This window comes from Pinus tabuliformis, chromosome 6, assembly GCF_031772625.1.
Source record: "Pinus tabuliformis cultivar Carrire ecotype Pingquan chromosome 6, CPIR1, whole genome shotgun sequence".
NCBI lineage: Eukaryota > Viridiplantae > Streptophyta > Pinopsida > Pinales > Pinaceae > Pinus > Pinus tabuliformis.
In genome coordinates this window covers 164235402-164247005 of record NC_142292.1, presented here as the reverse complement: position 1 = coordinate 164247005, position 11604 = coordinate 164235402, and positions in this window count along the sequence as shown.

Here is an 11604-nt window from a genome sequence, read left to right as displayed (position 1 = left end):
CTAGTAGAAAATGACCTCCCTTACGGTCAAAGGCAGTGAGTTGGGTAGTTGGAAAATCCCTAAACCCTCCTCATCATCGGATCACTCAATACAGATCAATGGATGAGAACAAGAACATTTGTCGTAGACAGACTTCACCGATGGATGGACACATGCAGTAGAACGAACCAGAATCATGTCGCGTGGATCGACGTACCAAGGATCTTTACTCCGGAGTCGGGTGATGGGCCTAACGCCTCGAGGGGAGCCATGTGACCATTTATTGCATGACAAATACAATATCGTAAATTGTGTAACATTTAATTAAATTCTCAATCAGTATATGTGCCATTAAAACCCTCTTCAACCACCTTGGTATAGTAGTTAATAAATGTTAATAATTCGTAGGTTTATGTTTTGTAAAAAAAAATTATGTAATATGTTCCGTGTAATAGTTGAATGGCATTAAAAATGGTATTAGAGCTCAGGTTCTTACACTGAGACTCTTTGGGAAATAAATAAATAAATAAATATATATATATATATATATATATATATATATATATATATATATATATATATATATATATATATATATATATATATATATATATGAAATGAATGTGATTTCTTTAATTTAACTAAGTAAATATGTATGTGAACACAGAGACCGCCTCAATACAAAAAAAGGTCAGAATGCAGAGGAGCCCAGGACCACCCAACCCACTAGAAACAACTTATGTGAATGCTAACCCTAATATTTGGATACAACTGGGCAACGAATCTCGTCAAGCTAATGCAGTTTTACTCGAAGTTGTTCACAACTACGTGCTAAGATGACAAATTTAAGAACAGACAATGAACATCTATGCCTAGAACAAGAGAAAATCCTCAGAAGTCTGTCCAATCGACAAAACCAATGACATCTAGACCCCAGTTATGAAGATAGGGAGAAGACCCCAATGGCTTAGCATGGAGAGGAAAATGTTGAGTCATCTGAAAAACATGGGGAAGATGAAGAAGGACACTTGGATAATGTTTCTGACCAGTGCAAGACAAAAAGGTAGAAATCTAAATTACAAGGAGAATTTAAAAAGATTAAACCATCACTCTTTGAAGGGGAGTTTGAAGAGGCAGCAAAAACTTGGTTAATTGATATGAGCAAATATTTTCAGATTTATGATTACACCGATAAACTAAAAGCACGATCATCAGTTTCTTAGTTAAGGGGTAAGGCTACCCTTTGGTGGGAAGAAATCAAAACGATGAGGGAAATTGATGAAGAACAGGTTACGTGGAACAAATTCCAAAATCATTTCAAATATAAGTTTCTAATTGAACATTATTCTGATGAAAAGGAAAAAGAATTTCACAAGTTAAGATTGGGAACCTTAACCATGGATGAATATGTGACACGATTCTATTCCTTACTGTGCTATGTGCCTTATATGCAAGAGGAAAAGGCCAAGATTCAACATTTCATTAGTAGCCTACCCAATTTTATGAAGGAGAAACTTGAGTTTGACTACCCCAAAACAATGGATGATGTAGTGCAGAAAGCCCACATCTGCTACCAGCAAATGAAACAGAAAAATGAAGGACCTAAAGGAGGGTCAAACAGGAAGGGAAGAAGCCTGATCCCAAGCAGACACCCAAAATTTTCTAATGGCAGAAATATACAGCAAAAACCTCTCAGTAAATTCCCAGCAAGGAATCAACCCAAAGTTGCATATTCTGAAAATAGACAGTGAGAAGGAGTTAATAAATTTGTTAATGACTAGCAGTCAAAATTGTCGCGGCAATGCTAGGGACGCGGAGAACCCCACTACTACAAGAACTGTCTGCATAAGGAAATGATAGAACAACTATCAAATATGTAGGAAGAATCCACGGTTGGAGAAGTGGCAAGGAGCATGCCCAGAATTAATGCTGCTCTGGATGATCATCAAGCAGAATATCAGCCCACCATGATCGAATGTGAAGGTATGATTGCTAAGCAACCTATCTCTATTTTGTTTGATCCTAGTGCTAGCTTAAGCTATGTTAGTCCTAAGGTGGTAGAAAAGTGTCAACTGCAGAGCAGTAAGTTTCCAAAACCATGGCTAGTTCAATTAGCCAACAGGACAAAAAGAAGGGTAATTGCAAAAACAGAACGTTGTCCCATAACAATTTCAGGACAACCCATTCATGTTGACCTTAACATACTTCCTTTGGGTTCATACGACATTTTAATCGGGATGGATTGGTTGGAAAAATGTTGGTCCCTAGTTGATTACAAGAAGAAAACCATCAGTTTTATCACTGAATCAAGACAAAGGAAGGAACTTCAAGGAATCAAGACAAATACCAAACTGCGTCCTATTACTGCTAGTCAACTAGGAAGATGTATTAGGAAGGGTTGTCAAATATATGTTGTTCAAGTGGGATTTACAAACACCAAAAATAAAATGACCTCCTTGGAAAACATTCTTGTCATTCAGGAATTTGCTGATGTATTTCTTGAATCCATTCCTGGATTACCACCCAAGCGTGATATTGATTTCACCATCGAACTAATTCTGGGTGCAGCCCCTATATCTAGGGCCCCTTATCGCATGAGCATACTTGAGTTAATAGAACTCAAAATGCAGCTCCAGGAGCTTCTAGATAAAAAGTACATCCGCCCCAGTGTGTCCTCTTAGGGATCCCCCATACTATTTGTATGGAAGAAAGACAGAACCTTGAGATTATGTATTGATTATCGTCAGTTAAATAAACTGACCATCAAAAACAAATATCCCTTGCCATGTATTGATGATTTATTTGACCAGGTACAAGGAGCCAAAGTATTTTCAAAAATTGATTTAAGGTTTGACTACCAACAAATAAGGATAAAGGACGAGCACATTTACAAGACTGCATTCCGAACTCGTTATGGTCAATACGAGTTTATGGTGTTGCCATTTGGCCTCACAAATGCCCTAGCTACCTTTATGAATTTGATGCACAATATTTTCCAACCCTATCTTGATAAATTTGTACTAAATTTTATTGACGACATTTTAATATACACTAAGAATCAAGAGGAGCATAAAGAGAATCTGAGAGTAGTGTTGCAAACTCTGCGAGAAAATCAGTTATATGCTAAATTTAGCAAGTGTGACTTTTTCAAAGATTAGATTTAATACTTGGGTCACGTTATATCAGCAGATGGAATAGTGGTGGACTCAGATAAGATCAAAACCATTATGGAATGGACTGCTCCAAAGAATGTTTCTAATATCAGATCATTCCTGGGTTTGTCAGGTACTACCGTCGGTTCATTGAGGGATTTTCAAAAATCGCTTTCCCAATTACCTCTTTATAGAAAAAGGATGCAGTTTCCAATGGATATTCAAATGTCAGCAAAGCTTTGAAAGACTAAAACACCTACTTATCATTGCACCCATGTTAAAGGTAGCAGATCCAGAAAATTCTTTCGTGGTTTGCACAAATGCGGGTAAAGAAGGTGTTGGCAGGGTGCTAACACAAGAAGGAAAAGTTATTTCTTACGAATCACAGTTGAAGGAGTATGAAAATTGATATTCTGCTTATAACCTTGAATTAACAGTGATAGTGCATGCACTTAAAATGTGGCGACACTACCTGTTGGGGAAGAAATTTCTACTGTTAATGGATCATAGCAGCCTTACAAATTTCTTCAACTAGTCTAGCTTAAATGCTCGACAGGCTAGATGGACAACATTTTTAAGTAAGTTTTATTTCAAAATGAAACATCTTAAAGGGAAGGAAAATCGAGTGGCCGACGCATTGAGCAGGAAAGTACATTGTATTTATGAGGTCCAAATCAGCGAAGTACACTCAAACATCCCTGAAATCATAAAGGAAGTGTCTCTCAAAGATCTAGAGTACACTTTTCTTTGGTAGCAGACAAAGGAAGCTCTATTGAAAGGGGAAAAATTAGATTTTGAAATAAATTCCGACAACATCCTTACCTTCAAGAACAGAATTTATGTTCCTAACCAAAACTCTATTAAACAATTGATATTGGATGAGTTTCACAAGAAACCATGTGCTGACCACCCAGGTTACCCAAAACTGTTTTCAGTCATCAAGAAAGGGTATTTTTGGCTCAGGTTAAGGAAGGATGTCACTGAGTACTTGTCCAAATGTTTGGAGTTTTAGCTGGTGAAGGCAGAACATCAGCATCCTACTAGTTTGTTGCAACCATTGCCCATCTCAGAATGGAAATGGGAGACCATATCACTAGAATTCATCACCAGCTTACCTCGCACTAGGAAGGAGCATGACTCAATTATGGTGGTGGTAGACAAATTGAGCAAAACAACTCACTTCATACCTGTGAAATCCACTTACAAAACTGTGGAAATCGCAGACATATTTATGAAGGAAATTTTTCGTCTGCATGGAATACCCAGGGTGGTAATTTCTGATAGGGATGTAAAATTTACATCCACATTCTGGAAAACCCTCTTTTCAGGATTGGATACCCAGATCCAATTTAGTACTGCTTACCATCCTCAAATAGATGGACAAACTGAACGGGTAAATCAAGTGTTGGAGGACATGCTATGCATGTTTGTGATGCAACAACCACATAAGTGGGAGGACTATCTCCACCTAGTGGAATTTGCATATAATAATGGACATCATGAATCACTCGGCATGAGCTCCTTTGAGGTGTTTGTTATAGACATTTTTGTGCCTTGCAGCTCCAAGCATGAAATGTCCATAAACCAAGGGCTCCTAAGTCCCTAAAAGTGTTGTTCCAACCCCTAAAGGAACAAGGTCAACAAATTATAGCTTCTCCCAGAAGTTCTCCACCAGAAACTGCTCAGAATAAGTCAAAACAGGATCATTTCAGCTGCTCCACTGGCTAGCTGCGCTGCATAGCACCTAAACACACTAGCTGGGTGCATTGTAACGCACCTAAATGCACTATGAGGGTGCGTTGGGCGAGAAATGACAAATGGCAGTGTCATTCCATGAGGTGGAGAGACAATGGAAGCTTCCAGAATCTTCTCCTATGACACTTGCCTCATTGAATTCGACCAAGGATGAGTAAGAGGCTTTCAGTCTCCAAGTGGAAGCAAGAACTGACAGAGAGAAGACACTAATCAAATCACAAGCTAACTCATCCTCCTTGCATACATCTATATATGGATCCCTCATCCCAGAGATCCAGAGGCTAGAATTTTGCACATTGTAAGGAATTGTTGTTGGTTTTGAGATAGATATCAGAGTATTGGGTGATTTATGCTTTGTTGGAGGTGAAGAGAGGCTTCTTTGTTGGGAGGTTGACGCTGGGTCAGGAACCATCGGTTGTAACTCCTCCTGGGTCTTCCTGTTTTATCAATAAAAAACTATTTGAGTTTTTCCTACATGCTTGTGTATCATTGATGCTTGTTACATTTGTATGGTTAGCTTAAATCTGATCCTAAGCTATTTATGAATATAGATCCATGTCTTTGTATAGTTTTCTTCTTCTGTGATCTTACAGGTACTTGGTGAAGCTGGGCAAGTAAGAGAGCAGGTAGTTGGAAGCTGTCAAAGAAGAGAGGGATTGGATCAAAGGATTAGCGCAAGACACAGGTCGGTTCTTTCTATCCCCCTCTATCTTTAATTCATAAAGGAAATACAAAAGTAGTTTTCTCTGTTTGTTTCTAAGGCAGCTGTCACACCTTAGTGGGATAGAGCAGTTCTAAATAGACACTTTTCCCGGTAACAAAATGGCGACTCCGTTGGGGAGAATGTCTAATTAGTTTGTTTGTGTATCTCTTTGTTGTTTGTTTCATAAAATTATAAGCAACATTCGAACTGCATTTGCCATAACAAATGCAAAGTAGACATCTGCTGCTTCGATCCATTCACTGGATCTGTTTATGATTTGAACAGCTGATTCACAAATGATCTGATTGCCCTTGTGATAGCTCTTAGACCCTCCTTAGATCTACCCCCTAATTGTGCATTACTGATTGCTTATACTCGGCCAAAAAAAACAAAGACTGAACTGCAAACCGTGACCCAAAACCCGGACAGATTCTCGTTTCTGGCCCAGCGCAGGTACTGTTAAGAGTTCCTGCATTTCAGTGCACTTCCCGAAAGGGCAACCTGCGCTGCAATCCAGTTTCTCTGTGTTACAGGTGCGCTGATCAGACTAGCCCTCTGCAGTTGAGGTTCTTGTGCTTCATTCTTTCCAGTTTTGTCTCTGATTTTTGTAGCCTGTGATCAATATATGTCTGTTTAAAAACACCTTTTCCTTGTTGTTATTCCGCCTCCTTTTTACAAAAGAACTGTAGATGTTTTTGTGTGTTTGTTGACTCGTTTACAGTTTTCCATTGCAATAGTAGAATAGTCGTACTGTCGTCCTTTGATTTAGATCTGTCGCAAGTGTCGATTTCGATCATAGGAGAAAGTTTGATTGTTGTTGATGGTCGATTATACTTTTACTATTGCCTTTGGTCTGAATTTGTGACTTTCTAGTGTCAAAAATGAGTATTCATTTCAAAATCTTAAAGTGTCGTAATCGTCTTTATCTTTTGATTTCGAAAAGAAGCTTGTTTGTGTTTGTCGCTTGAAAGCAAATTCAGATTTGTACATCAACTTTCTTTTAGGCATCAATACTAAGAAAGTCGAAAACAAATACATGCATGTGCATTTGCATATTGACAATCTGTTTGGCTTGATTTAGGAAAGTGCATTTACAGTGTGCTCTTTGCTCTTTGTGAAAAGATTGTGTCTTTCTTTTCCCCTAGTAGCTAGGATTTTCATTGCAGAAAAGAGATAAAAGTTTGTTTATCATCTTTAGATTGCATTTTAGGAATTACATCTACATCTCGTGGTGAACCCAAAAGGCAAACTTCATAAGAAAGATCAACTTAAAATACGTTCAATGAATCTAACAACACTTTGGAACTTAACGCACAACATTTAGAGGTCTAGGCTAGAGACGTATTCCGGCGTCGTAAAGCCTGGTAACTGTTGTCCTCGTTGATGGTTGGGTGATTCCTCCACTTTGAGACGATAAGTGCCAGTACGGACTTGTGCTCCCACGTACCGTCGAGTATATTTTGGGAGACACCTATAGGCTTAAATCCTTTATCCATAGGAAGCCGTGTCTGCCGCCCTATCGATCGCAATGCACTGAACACAACATTCGGGAAGATTGACTGCCGTACCGTAAAAAGTATTCTGCAGTTTTGCGATTGGTTTCGTACTCCCTCTACCTAGATCTACAGAGTAGTCCCTTTCGTTCCTTTTCAGACTCCTTAACGGAAAAGGTCCATCTGAGCACTTGTCACTTCAGGCTCATTAAAAATCGAAGGAGACTAGAGTCATCTTTTGTTTTTTCTCGACTCTTAAAAACTGAAAAAACAAGTTGTGTCAAAGCGTCTAAAAATTTATTTTAAACGGAATATTCATTACCCCTTTCCTACGTTGATCATGGGTTGAGAAAATGGAGTCTACCAACCAAGGAATTCCCCTTGGAGGAAATCCTAGTCCCTTCTCCTCTTGGAGAGATGTTGGTGCACCCCATATGGCCACATTGTCGCTTCCAGGACTGACAATTGGTTTGCCTGTATGGCTCTTCTCAACCTCTTTCGTTCAGAACAACACTATTCCTGAACAATCGAATCAGCAATTAGACGAGTGCAGAGTTTCCCACCAACCTTCTACTTCCTCTAATTCTTCCTCTCCTCCTTCCTCTTCGCTTGATGGGGCTGGTAAAGCCAAGAGTCAAGTTCCTAAGGAGAAGAAGGAAAAGAAGAAGAAAGAGAAGAAGAAGAAGGAGCCAAAGGCGAATGGGGGAAAACGAGTGTCATCTAACGAAAATCCACACACTGCACCGACCAGGCCCAAATCGCCATGTGTCATTTGCAAAGGAGACCACTTTCACAGAGATTGTCCTTGCATCCCTCGGATATTAAGGGACTGGTCTCCTAAATTGCACAACCCGGTGTTTTCAACCTTTGATGATCATGTTGAAAGCACACCGTCGACTAGTGAAAGTGAAGCTCCAGGACAAAAAGGAAAATATAGATTTCCTTGTAAACTGTGCGAAGGCGATCATGCCATCCACCATTGTCCCTTCTTAGACGAAGCTAAAAGAGTTTTGGATGATCATCCGGTTTCACCGTTACGACTTCCTCCTGGATATAAAAAACTCTTGCCGAGTCCGTCACTAGTTGAAAATCCGGCTGGCCCGCTTAGGTGGTCGGCTGAAGCACCTATCATTGAAGATAAACCGTTTGGATCCATACCAGACGAAAGTCAAAAGGTCGAGGTGGCAGTTTACCCGGTCTTGCCTCCAGAGGTTTCATCTTCAGATGATACAATCACTAAAGAGAATAAGGATGACACTGTCCAAATTCTTTTCGTAAGCACAGACTCCAACGAACATGGGGGCAGTTTACCCGTTCCTTTACCGCAGGAAGGAAGTTCGTTAGAGTCGTACCCGGCCGTCTATTCGGTCCCACCTCCAAGCAACCTAGTTGTCTCCTTCGACTGGAATCAACTAGGCAGACCCCGTTTACCAGCAAGCATACCATTCCGAATTATCATCCAAATATATAGAATGGTTATGGCTGGTACCATCATAGATGAGGGGGCTTCTGTGAGTATCCTTTCCTCAACTGCTTGGAAAGCGCTTGGTTCGCCATCGCTTTTGCCTGAGATGAGAAATCTGACAGGCTTTGATAAAGGAACCAGTCGACCTTTAGGGATCCTTCCCGATGTGCCCATAACATTGAGAGGGAAAACCGTTCACCTGAACGTAATGGTAGTTCAAGGACCCCTAGATTACAATCTACTCCTTGGACGAGACTATATTTATTGCATGGGAGCCATTGTCTCCTCACTCTTTAGAGTAATGTGTTTTCCGCACAAAGGAAGAGTGGTCAAGCTCGTGGACCAGCTTTCATTCCCTGGATCATACAGAGCAAATAGTCATATACGATCCCTAAATGGTCTTTTCACGCAAGAAATGTCTCAATCTCCAGTTCGTCCTCCCGATGAGCGCGAGTAATTCGGAGGGATATGACTGAAACCCAGGGGGCATGCATCCTGGTCTGCTTCGGCAGGAAATCTTCGGGTATAGAGTAGGTTTCCGTGGGAGAATATGCCTAGTCTGTACCCCCGTCCATGAGTGGAAGAGGGGGTTATTCTAGTACAGGATTCTCTTGTCAAAGTTATGTGAGTTGGCGAGCGCCGCCACTCACCTTTGTTTATCTAGGTAGATATCGCCGAAGAAGTGTTTTGTTTGCGCCGTGAATAGAACAATCTTTGGGTAACCTGTAAGAGGTAGGCCTCTCTCGGTAAAACAAATGTTTTAACGGACTAAAGAAGAGGTAACCTTGAAACTCTGTTTTATACCTGGGGGCATGCAAACCTTTTGGAGTGCAAGCAAAGAGCGATTATTTATCTGCTTTTTGGATTAGTCGTTTCCTAACTTGCATAAAGAAAGGATGTGGGGCAAAACTCTAAAAATTGCCATTCTATATGAGACTGATCCAGGTGGATGTTGGTGGCCACCCACCAACCCATTTGGACCCCCACAACTGTCTCTTTCAGTCTTTTTAGTTTCCTAAATTGTAGCACAGTTTACTATTTTTAGCCGTTTTTTCGGCTCCTGAACTTCCGGAGCCGTTTTGAGGCCCTAAACGACGTTTTTTTGGGAATCTGGGGCAACATGGGTCCATAGATCGATGTTGCCTCCCAAAGTGGTAGTACTCGGATAGATCCTTCTAACGAGCTATCGTACGAGTCAAACGGAGATCGTATGCCAAAGTTACGACCCCGGGAAATTGATGTACCAATTTACCCAAACGGGGCCCACAATTTGGCGTTTCATCTTCTAGGGTTAGGTTTCGGGATGTGAAGGGTTTTCCATTGTTTCTCAACAATAAATAGGCCATCGAGCCTCATTGTAATACAGTTCGGAACAGTTCAGAGGCATGTAGCCGCACATCTCTTCTCAGAGATAAGCTACCATCGCCCTAGCTAGTTTATTTCCATTTCTGGTTGTAAGCATATTTCAGTATTTTCCATTAATGAAATGAAGCATTATTTCCGTTGCATCTCTGTGTTTATGGTTATTGCATCTCTGTATTTATGGTTATCTCTGTAATCTATTGCGTTCTTGCTTAAATCCGGATCAGTGGTATCAGAGCGGTCTGCTTTTTCTCTGTTTTTCTTTGCATGTCCCCAACAAGGTCGGGATATAAGGAGTTAGGGCTTGAACTGGTTGAACCTTTGCAAGACCAGCCTCGCAAATCCCGACGGCCTCCCATGGCGGACGAGAAGAAAGACGAGGGGGCAGGAGATCCCATCAAAATCTTGCTCGAAGAAGCCCTCGAGCGACAACGGAACGCGATGATGGACAGCTTTGCCCAGATCCTTCAGCGGCTACCCAGAAGCAACGCATCGGCTTCCAGCAGCTACTCTGGAAACGCCACACCCTTTAAGGTACAAGTTAATTTTGAAATCCCCATATTCGAGGGTCAGATAGACGCAGATGCCGTAGATAAATGGTTAAATCTGCTAGAGGGTTATTTTTTTGTTCATGAATTTTCGAGTCGGGAAAAGATTGTTTTTGCTCTTCTCAAAGCAGCCCCCCACGTCAAGGACTGGTGGGAAACCTACTGCGAGCAGAAGGATGAAAGTACTGGCTCACTATTTTCAGCCGCACCCACCTGGGATTCGTTCCGGGATGCCGTCAAGGAGCAGTACTACCCTGTTGGAAGCTATGAGGATGAATACATAAAGTGGACCACGCTGCGGCAGGGAAGGGACCAAGACGTGCCGGAGTTCACCAATCTTTTCCATACCCTTCGCACAAAGTTGGGTATCAAGGATTCGGAGCAACATTTGATACTCAAATACCGTGGCTGCCTGCACAAGTACATCCAGGAAGAAATACAATTCCTAAACATCCCCTCGCTCGGCGCAGCATACCGATATGCCGTCAAGGTCGAGCAGAAGTTTAAACAAAAGAAGCGAGATTTTGGGTCTGCGAATCCAAAGCAGGGGAAAGGTGCCCCTAAACCACAGAACAAAGGACAAAGCCAAGGCGGGACATCCCAAGACAACCAGCCGAAGCTGCAAGCAAAGAACAGCACCGCAAAGCCGAGAAAGGACACTGGAAAATGGTGCGAGTTCCATAAGAGCTCCACTCACAACACAAGTGAGTGTCGGGCCAAGCAGTCACTGGTGGCTGAGCTAAAGGTTTCAGAATCAGATGCATGTTCCGACTCTGAGTCAGAACCCGATAAGGGGTTTGAAAAAGGGAAGCAGATCATTGATGCGGATCCCAGCGCCACTGTTGCTACCGCAAAGATCCAGAAAAATGAACCCGAAGACCCAGAGGAGGACGAGCGTCTCTTCCACTCCCAGATGTGGGTAAAGGGCTCCCCGATACAGTTCATTGTTGATAGCGGGAGTCAAAAGAACCTCATTTCAGCAGAGGTCATGAAGCGGTTGGGCCTACCGACTACACCACACCCACAGCCGTACAGTATCGGGTGCCTTCATGAAGGACGAGATCTCAAAGTTCGCCAGCAGTGCCGCCTTCCCTACAGCATCAAGCCCTTCACAGACGAGGTATTGTGTGATGTTACACCTCTGGAT